Genomic DNA, 8,714 nt, shown 5'->3' on the forward strand with positions numbered 1-8,714 from the left:
GGCCCTCGGGTGGACCGGCCTTGGAGGAGGAGACCGGGAGGACCAGCGGCGGGCCTGGCGGGACTCGGACTCGGCTGAGGAACTGACGGCGGAGTAAAACGAGCGCTTTCCCTGAGGCCGAGGATTGGCTGCTGGGCTGCATGTCTGACACGGCCGCCCCCAAACTGACTTGAAATCCACGTTTAATAGTATATCCCGCAGGAGGGCTCTCGGGAGTTGCCAAGTCGGTCCCAATGCCATCGCGCGATCAGCTGTTCGGCACGGAAAAAACCATGGCTTCCAGCCCGAGTGCGGCATCTGGCAGCGGGCGGCGTCGGTCCCGCCGTGGGTGCCGGACGGGGAGCGTTACGTGGGTGCCCGCTAAAGATTTCTTCCTCGGACTTCCTTGACCGCGAAAGGGCTCATCTCCAGTTACGCTTCGACTCGGGCGCAAAAACTGACTCGGCCCCACCGGCGAGAGCCGGGGATACGCTGCCGGGCCGCGAGGCTTATCCGGCCGCCCAAAACCTGATTTGAAATCCGGGGCCGGAGGTGCACCCTCCAGGAGGGCTCTAATGGGAGTGGCGCCACGTGCCAGCGGGTGGGTAGGGGACCGGGGCCCTCGGGCCCAAGGGCGGAGTCTCGCAGCGGGCGGCGCCTGTCCCGCTGTGGTTGTCGGACGGGCGGCGTTGCGTGGGCGCCCGCTGAAGATTTCTTCCCCGGACTTGGTGGTGCGCGAAAGGTCGGATCTCCGGTTTCAACCCGACTCGGGCGCAAAAACCGACTCGTCCCCACTTGCAAACGCGTCGGCGAGGCACCCCGGCTCTCGAGAGCGTCTCTCGTCGGGGTCTGTTGGGCCCCAAACGTGCGTATTTCAATGAGAGCGTTTTGAACCTTAACCCCCACTCCCTGGTTTGCCTTTTTATAGGGGGGAGGGTGTCTCCGCGGCGAATTGCCGTCCTGGGGGAAAAAAAACCCGCCGAATCCGCACGCGGACCCTCTAAAGCCGTGCATTTCCGACACGCTTCCCCGGGCGAAAACGGCTCCATGCCGGCGGGTTGCGTGGTGCGGCGCGGTGAATCGCCTTTTTCGGAAAACCTGGTCCGAGAGGTTCGGATGTCCGGGGTTGCCCGCGGAGAGCGGGGCCGGGCGCCTCAGGCATAGCGTCCATCGGCCCGGCGGCCCCCCCAAGGCCTCTGAGAGGGCTTTGCCCCGGGACAGGTTGGGCCCAAAACGTGCGTATTTCAATGAGAGCGTTTTGGACCTTAACCCCCACTCCCTGGTTTGCCTATTTATAGGGGGAGGGTGGTCTGGAGCTCAGCTCCAGCTGCCAGAAATCAGTACAGCCATATATTGTCCATACAATACGGCAATTCCTGCAGTTTGAACCCAAGCCTCCGGAGCGATTCCCCCTGGGGTCTGGACAAGCCCCGCTCCGAAGCGGCTCAAGGAAAGTGGCCGGCCCGACCCTTCATGCCCAGAAGAGCGTCGGCCGGCCCGCCCGGCCTTGCCCAGAGGTGTCGGAAAGGCCGCTCTCGGGCGCGGCCGGCCCTGCCGGAGAGCCCCGGGACGGGAGGTGCGGAAAAAGTGGCAGCCCGCCGCCCGCCGGGAGGCCCCAGCGAGGACACTGGCTGCAGGCGGCAACAAGGGGAGTCCAAAGAGACCGGTATGTTGCGGCGCGGGTTTCCCACCGCTCTCTGGCGAGGATGGTAGGGGAGATCTGCGGGCAAGGCAGGCAGGTAGGCGAGGGGCACCGGCTGGGGCGGGTCGTTCCCCGGGGGAGGTCGGCGCTGAGTATCCGCCCCACAAACGAGCGCCGGTCGTGGCCCCAAACCGAACAAGAAAGACACAGGCGGCCTCGAGGGAGCGCGCCGGAAAGGAGGCCAGGCAAGCAGGGCAGGCCGAGAAAGAAAAAGGGGAGGCCCGGACCCGGCCAACGGGGACCCGAGTGCCGCCGGCCCCGTGGCAGATCTCCGAGTGGACCGCCGAGAGGGAGGGGGGGCACGGCGCAGAGAGAGAGAAGAGAGGGCCGCGGAGGGAAGCCCTCCTTCCTGGCACCCGCCGAGGCGCCGGGCGGGCCCTGAGAGGCGAGAGAGAGAGTGAGAGGCCGAGGCCTATTGCGAACCCATCGACCTCAGGTCGGGCGAGAGGACCCGCCGGTTGGGGCGCTGCATTTGGGGCCGACGCTCATCAGAGCCCAGAAAAGGCGTTGGCTTAATAGGGGCAGCAGGCCGGTGGCCATGGAAGTCGACTAGCCCTGAAAATGAATGGCACTGAGAGTCCCGCCCACACCTGGCCGTCGGGGCAGAGAGCGAGTGGGACCGCCGGCCGGGTGGTACGCCCCGACGAGTAGGAGGGCCGGCCGCGGGGCGCGTCGAAGCGCCGGCCGCCAGGCCGCGTGGAGCCGCCGCGGGCGCAGATCTTGGTGGTAGTAGCAAATATTGGAGTGAGATGCTCGAGGGCCGAGTGGCGGAGAAGGCTTTGCATGCGATCAGCAGTTGTACATGGGTCAGTCGATCCTAAGCCCCAGGGAGGTTCCGCTCCCAGCGGAGGCGGGCGCCCCCCTCCTCGCGGGGCCGTGGCCTCGCCCCCCGGGCGAAACGGAATCGGGTCAATATTCCCAAACCCGCAGGCGGAGCCCTCCGTCCTCCTTGGCGGTCCGATCTGCGAAGCAGGCGAACCCCAGACGCCGGTCGGGGACCCGGGAAGAGTTTCCTTTTCTTGCTAAGGGGCGGGATCCCTGGAATCGGCTGGTCCGGAGCTAGGGCGCTGGGCGAGCCCGGACCGGCCTGGGGCCCGCCTCGTGGACAGTCCTCGCTGCGGCCGCTTCGGCCGGCGCCCAGCAGCCGGATCAGAACTGGTACGGACCAGGGGAATCCGATTGTCTAATGAAAAACAGAGCATCGCGACGTCTGCAGCCGGGGCGCTGACGCGATGTGATTTCTGCCCAGTGCTCTGAATGTCAAAGTGAAGAAATTCAGCGAAGTGCGGGTAAACGGCGGGAGTAACTATGACTCTCTTAAGGTAGCCAAATGCCTCGTCATCTAATTAATGACGCGCATTAATGGATTAACGAGATTCCCACTGTCCCTATCTATCTAGCGAAACCACAGCCAAGGGAACGGGCTTGGCAGAATCAGCTTGACTCTAGTCTGACCTTGTGAAGAGACACGGAGGGGTGTGGGATAGGTGGGAGGGCCCCAGGCCCGACGCTGAAATGCCACTACTCTCGTGGTTTCTTTACTTAGCCGGTGAGGGGGGGAGCGGGCCCAGTCTTCCGGCGCTACGCGGCCGGCCGCCACCCGCTCCGGCGACAGCTTCAGTCGGGGACTGTAACTGGGCGGAACATCTGTCAAAGGGTAACGCAGGTGTCCTAAGGCGAGCTCAGCGAGGACGGAAACCTCGCGCGGAGCAAAAGGGCAAAAGCTCGTTTGAATCTGATTTTCAGCATGAATACAGACCGTGAAAGCGTGGCCTATCGATCCTTTTGAGCTTCGCAGTTTGAAGCGAGAGGTATCAGAAATGTTACCACAGTGATAACTGGGTAGTGGCAGCCAAGCGTTCATAACGATGTTGCTGTTTGATCCTTCGATGTCGGCTCTTCCTATCATTGCGAAGCGTTGGATTGTTCACCCACCAATGGGGAACGTGAGCTGGCTTTGGACCGCCGTGAGACAGGTAGTTTTACCCTACTGATGAGAGGTCGCCGTCACGGCAATCCTGCTCAGTACGAGAGGAACCGCAGATTCGGACCCCTGGTTCAGGCGCTCGGTCGAGAGGCCGTTGGTGCGAGACTACCACCCGAGAGATTACGGCTAAACGCCTCTAAGTCGAAATCTCTGCCGGTGCGCGGCCCGCGTCAGCGCCCACCCGCTCTTGCCTGGAGGGGGGCCGGGCCGACTCCGCCCGCGGCCCCTTGCCCGGGGGCCGGGAACTCCGGCGCAAGCCGAACCGCCGTCTCGAGAGGGACGCCAGATCACTTGCAGACGACTTGGGTATGGATTGGGGTGTCGTGCCCAGTAGAGCAGCCGCTTTGCTGTGATCTGCTAAAACTAAAGCTTTCGATCCGAGGGATTTGCCCGCGCCGCAGACGGCCGATCCTGGCGGGCCGGGTCGGACGACGTCGCTGCTGCGGGAGCGGCTTCTGGGAGAGGGGTGGTGGGGTCCAGCAGCGGGGGGAGGAGGTCGAGCGCGGAGGGCCGGCCGGCGCCGCCCGGTGGCCCTCGGGCGGACCGGCCTTGGAGGAGGAGACCGGGGAGTACCAGCGGCGGGCCCGGCGGCACTCGGACTCGGCAGAGGAACTGACGGCGGAGTAAACGAGCGCTTTCCCTGAGGCCGAGGATTGGCTGCTGGGCTGCATGTCTGACACGGCCGCCCCAAACTGACTTGAAATCCACGTTTAATAGTGTATCCCGCAGGAGGGCTCTCGGGGAGTTGCCAAGTCGGTCCCAATGCCATCGCGCGATCAGCTGTTCGGCACGGAAAAACCATGGCTTCCAGCCCGAGTGCGGCATCTGGCAGCGGGCAGCGTCGGTCCCGCCGTGGGTGCCGGACGGGGAGCGTTACGTGGGTGCCCGCTAAAGATTTCTTGCTCGGACTTCCTTGACTGCGAAAGGGCTCATCTCCAGTTACGCTTCGACTCGGGCGCAAAAACTGACTCGGCCCCACCGGCGAGAGCCGGGGATACGCTGCCGGGCCGCGAGGCTTATCCGGCCGCCCAAAACCTGATTTGAAATCCGGGGCCGGAGGTGCACCCTGCAAGAGGGCTCTAATGGGAGTGGCGCCACGTGCCAGCGGGCGGGTAGGGACCGGGGCCTCGGGCCCAAGGGCGGAGTCTCGCAGCGGGCGGCGCCGGTCCCGCTGTGGTTGTCGGACGGGCGGCGTTGCGTGGGCGCCCGCTGAAGATTTCTTCCCCGGACTTGGTGGTGCGCGAAAGGTCGGATCTCCGGTTTCACCCCGACTCGGGCGCAAAAACCGACTCGTCCCCACTTGCAAACGCGTCGGCGAGGCACCCCGGCTCTCGAGAGCGTCTCTCGTCGGGGTCTGTTGGGCCCGAAACGTGCGTATTTTAATGAGAGCGTTTTGAACCTTAACCCAAAACTCCCTGGTTTGCCTTTTTATAGGGGGGAGGGTGTCTGCGCGGCGAATTACCGTCCTTGGGAAAAAACCCGCCGCAGCCGCACGCGGACCCTCTAAAGCCGTGCATTTCCGACATGCTTCCCCGGGCGAAAACGGCTCCATGCCGGCGGGTTGCGTTGTGCGGCGCGGTGAATCGCCTTTTTCGGAAAACCTGGTCCGAGAGGTTCGGATGTCCGGGGTTGCCCGCGGAGAGCGGGCCGGGCGCTTCAGGCATGGCGTCCATCGGCTCGCCGGCCCACCCAAGGCCTCTGAGAGGGCTTTGCCCCGGGACAGGTTGGGCCCAAAACGTGCGTATTTCAATGAGAGCGTTTTGGACCTTAACCCCCACTCCCTGGTTTGCCTATTTATAGGGGGAGGGTGGTCTGGAGCTCAGCTCCAGCTGCCAGAAATCAGTACAGCCATATATTGTCCATACAATACGGCAATTCCTGCAGGGTGGAGCCCAAGCCTCCGGAGCGATTCCCCCTGGGGTCTGGACAAGCCCCGCTCCGAAGCGGCTCAAGGAAAGTGGCTGGCCCGACCCTTCATGCCCAGAAGAGCGTCGGCCGGCCCGCCCGGCCTTGCCCAGAGGTGTCGGAAAGGCCGCTCCCGGGCCGCGGCCGGCCCTGGCGGAGAGCCCCGGGACGGGAGGTGCGGAAAAAGTGGCAGCCCGCCGCCCCGCCGGGAGGCCCCAGCGAGGACACTGGCTGCAGGCGGCAACAAGGGGAGTCCAAAGAGACCGGTATGTTGCGGCGCGGGTTTCCCCCGCTCTCTGGCGAGGATGATACGGGAGATCTGCGGGCAAGGCAGGCAGGTAGGCGAGGGGCACCGGCCGGGCGGGTCGTTCCCCGGGGGAGGTCGGCGCTGAGTATCCGCCCCACAAACGAGCGCCGGTCGTGCCCCCAAACCGAACAAGAAAGACACAGGCGGCCTCGAGGGAGCGCGCCGGAAAGGAGGCCAGGCAGGCAGGGCAGGCCGAGAAAGAAAAAGGGGAGGCCCGGACCCGGCCAACGGGGACCGAGTGCCGCCGGCCCCGTGGCAGATCTCCGAGTGGACCGCCGGAGAGGGAGCGGGCGCCCAGCGCCGTGAGAGAGAGAAGAGAGGGCTGCGGAGGGAAGCCCTCCTTCCTGGCAGCCGCCGAGGCGCCGGGCGGGCCCTGAGAGGCGAGAGAGAGAGTGAGAGGCCGAGGCCTATTGCGAACCCATCGACCTCAGGTCGGGCGAGAGGACCCGCCGGGTTGGGGCGCCGCATTTGGGGCCGACGCTCATCAGAGCCCAGAAAAGGCGTTGCTTAATACGGGCAGCAGGCCGGTGGCCATGGAAGTCGACTAGCCCTGAAAATGAATGGCACTGAGAGTGCCGCCCACACCTGCCGTCGGGGCAGAGAGCGAGTGGGACCGCCGGCCGGTTGGTACGCCCCGACGAGTAGGAGGGCCGCCGCGGTGCGCGTCGAAGCGCCGGCCGCCAGGCCGCGTGGAGCCGCCGCGGGCGCAGATCTTGGTGGTAGTAGCAAATATTGGAGTGAGATCCTCGAGGGCCGAGTGGCGGAGAAGGCTTGCATGCGATCAGCAGTTGTACATGGGTCAGTCGATCCTAAGCCCCAGGGAGGTTCCGCTCCCAGCGGAGGCGGGCGCCCCCCACCTCGCGGGGCCGGGGCCTCGCCCCCCCGGGCGAAACGGAATCGGGTCAATATTCCCAAACCCGCAGGCGGAGCCCTACGTCCTCCTTGGCGGTCCGATCTGCGAAGCAAGCGAGCCCCAGACGCCGGTCGGGGACCCGGGAAGAGTTTCCTTTTCTTGCTAAGGGGCGGGATCCCTGGAATCGGCTGGTCCGGAGCTAGGGCGCTGGGCGAGCCCGGACCGGCGTGAGGCCCGCCTCGTGGACAGTCCTCGCTGCGGCCGCTTCGGCCGGCGCCCAGCAGCCGGCTCAGAACTGGTACGGACCAGGGGAATCCGACTGTCTAATGAAAAACAGAGCATCGCGACGTCTGCAGCCGGGGCGCTGACGCGATGTGATTTCTGCCCAGTGCTCTGAATGTCAAAGTGAAGAAATTCAGCGAACTGCGGGTAAACGGCGGGAGTAACTATGACTCTTTTAAGGTAGCCAAATGCCTCGTCATCTAATTAATGACGTGCATGAATGGATTAACGAGATTCCCACTGTCCCTATCTATCTAGCGAAACCACAGCCAAGGGAACGGGCTTGGCAGAATCAGCTTGACTCTAGTCTGACCTTGTGAAGAGACACGGAGGGGTGTGGGATAGGTGGGAGGGCCCCAGGCCCGACGCTGAAATGCCACTACTCTCGTGGTTTCTTTACTTAGCCGGTGAGGCGGGGAGCTGGCCCAGTCTTCTGGCGCTACGCGGCCGGCCGCCACCCGCTCCGGCGACAGCTTCAGTCGGGGGGTTTGACTGGGGCGGTACATCTGTCAAAGGGTAACGCAGGTGTCCTAAGGTGAGCTCAGCGAGGACGGAAACCTCGCGCGGAGCAAAAGGGCAAAAGCTCGTTTGAATCTGATTTTTCAGCATGAATACAGACCGTGAAAGCGTGGCCTATCGATCCTTTTGAGCTTCGCAGTTGAAGCGAGAGGTATCAGAAATGTTACCACAGTGATAACTGGGTAGGGGCAGCCAAGCGTTCATAGCGAATGTTGCTGTTTGATCCTTCGATGTCGGCTCTTCCTATCATTGCGAAGCGTTGGATTGTTCACCCCACCAATGGGGAACGTGAGCTGGCTTTGGACCGCCGTGAGACAGGTAGTTTTACCCTACTGATGCAGAGGTCGCCGTCACGGCAATCCTGCTCAGTACGAGAGGAACCGCAGATTCGGACCCCTGGTTCAGGCGCTCGGTCGAGAGGCCGTTGGTGCGAGACTACCACCCGAGAGATTACGGCTAAACGCCTCTAAGTCGAAATCTCTGCCGGTGCGCGGCCCGCGTCAGCGCCCACCCGCTCTTGCCTGGAGGGGGGCCGGGCCGACTCCGCCCGCGGCCCCTGCCCGGGGGCCGGGAACTCCGGCGCAAGCCGAACCGCCGTCTCGAGAGGGACGCCAGATCACTTGCAGACGACTTGGGTATGGATTGGGGTGTCGTGCCCAGTAGAGCAGCCGCTTTGCTGTGATCTGCTAAAACTAAAGCTTTCGATCCGAGGGATTTGCCCGCGCCGCAGACGGGCCGATCCTGGCGGGCCGGGTCGGACGACGTCGCTGCTGCGGGAGCGGCTTCTGGGAGAGGGGTGGTGGGGTCCAGCAGCGGGGGGAGGAGGTCGAGCGCGGAGGGCCGGCCGGCGCCGCCCGGTGGCCCTCGGGCGGACCGGCCTTGGAGGAGGAGACCGGGGAGTACCAGCGGCGGGCCCGGCGGCACTCGGACTCGGCAGAGGAAACTGACGGCGGAGTAAACGAGCGCTTTCCCTGAGGCCGAGGATCGGCTGCTGGGCTGCACGTCTGACACGGCCGCCCCAAACTGACTTGAAATCCACGTTTAATAGTGTATCCCGCAGGAGGGCTCTCGGGGAGTTGCCAAGTCGGTCCCAATGCCATCGCGCGATCAGCTGTTCGGCACGGAAAAACCATGGCTTCCAGCCAGAGTGCGGCATCTGGCAGCGGGCGGCGTCGGTCCC

General features: G+C 64.5%; 2 pseudogenes; both read left to right on the plus strand.

Moving 5' to 3' along the window:
- Nucleotides 1–2,697: 2,697 nt before the first annotated feature.
- Nucleotides 2,698–4,056, plus strand: LOC147795150 (large subunit ribosomal RNA; annotated as a pseudogene).
- Nucleotides 4,057–6,889: 2,833 nt separating this feature from the next.
- On the plus strand, nt 6,890–8,251 carry LOC147795151 (large subunit ribosomal RNA; annotated as a pseudogene).
- The last annotated feature ends 463 nt before the right edge of the window (nt 8,252–8,714 follow it).

Source organism: Acanthaster planci, unplaced genomic scaffold (assembly GCF_054643075.1).
Source record: "Acanthaster planci isolate LZ-2023a unplaced genomic scaffold, COTS_SCS Contig147, whole genome shotgun sequence".
In the NCBI taxonomy this organism is placed as follows: domain Eukaryota; kingdom Metazoa; phylum Echinodermata; class Asteroidea; order Valvatida; family Acanthasteridae; genus Acanthaster; species Acanthaster planci.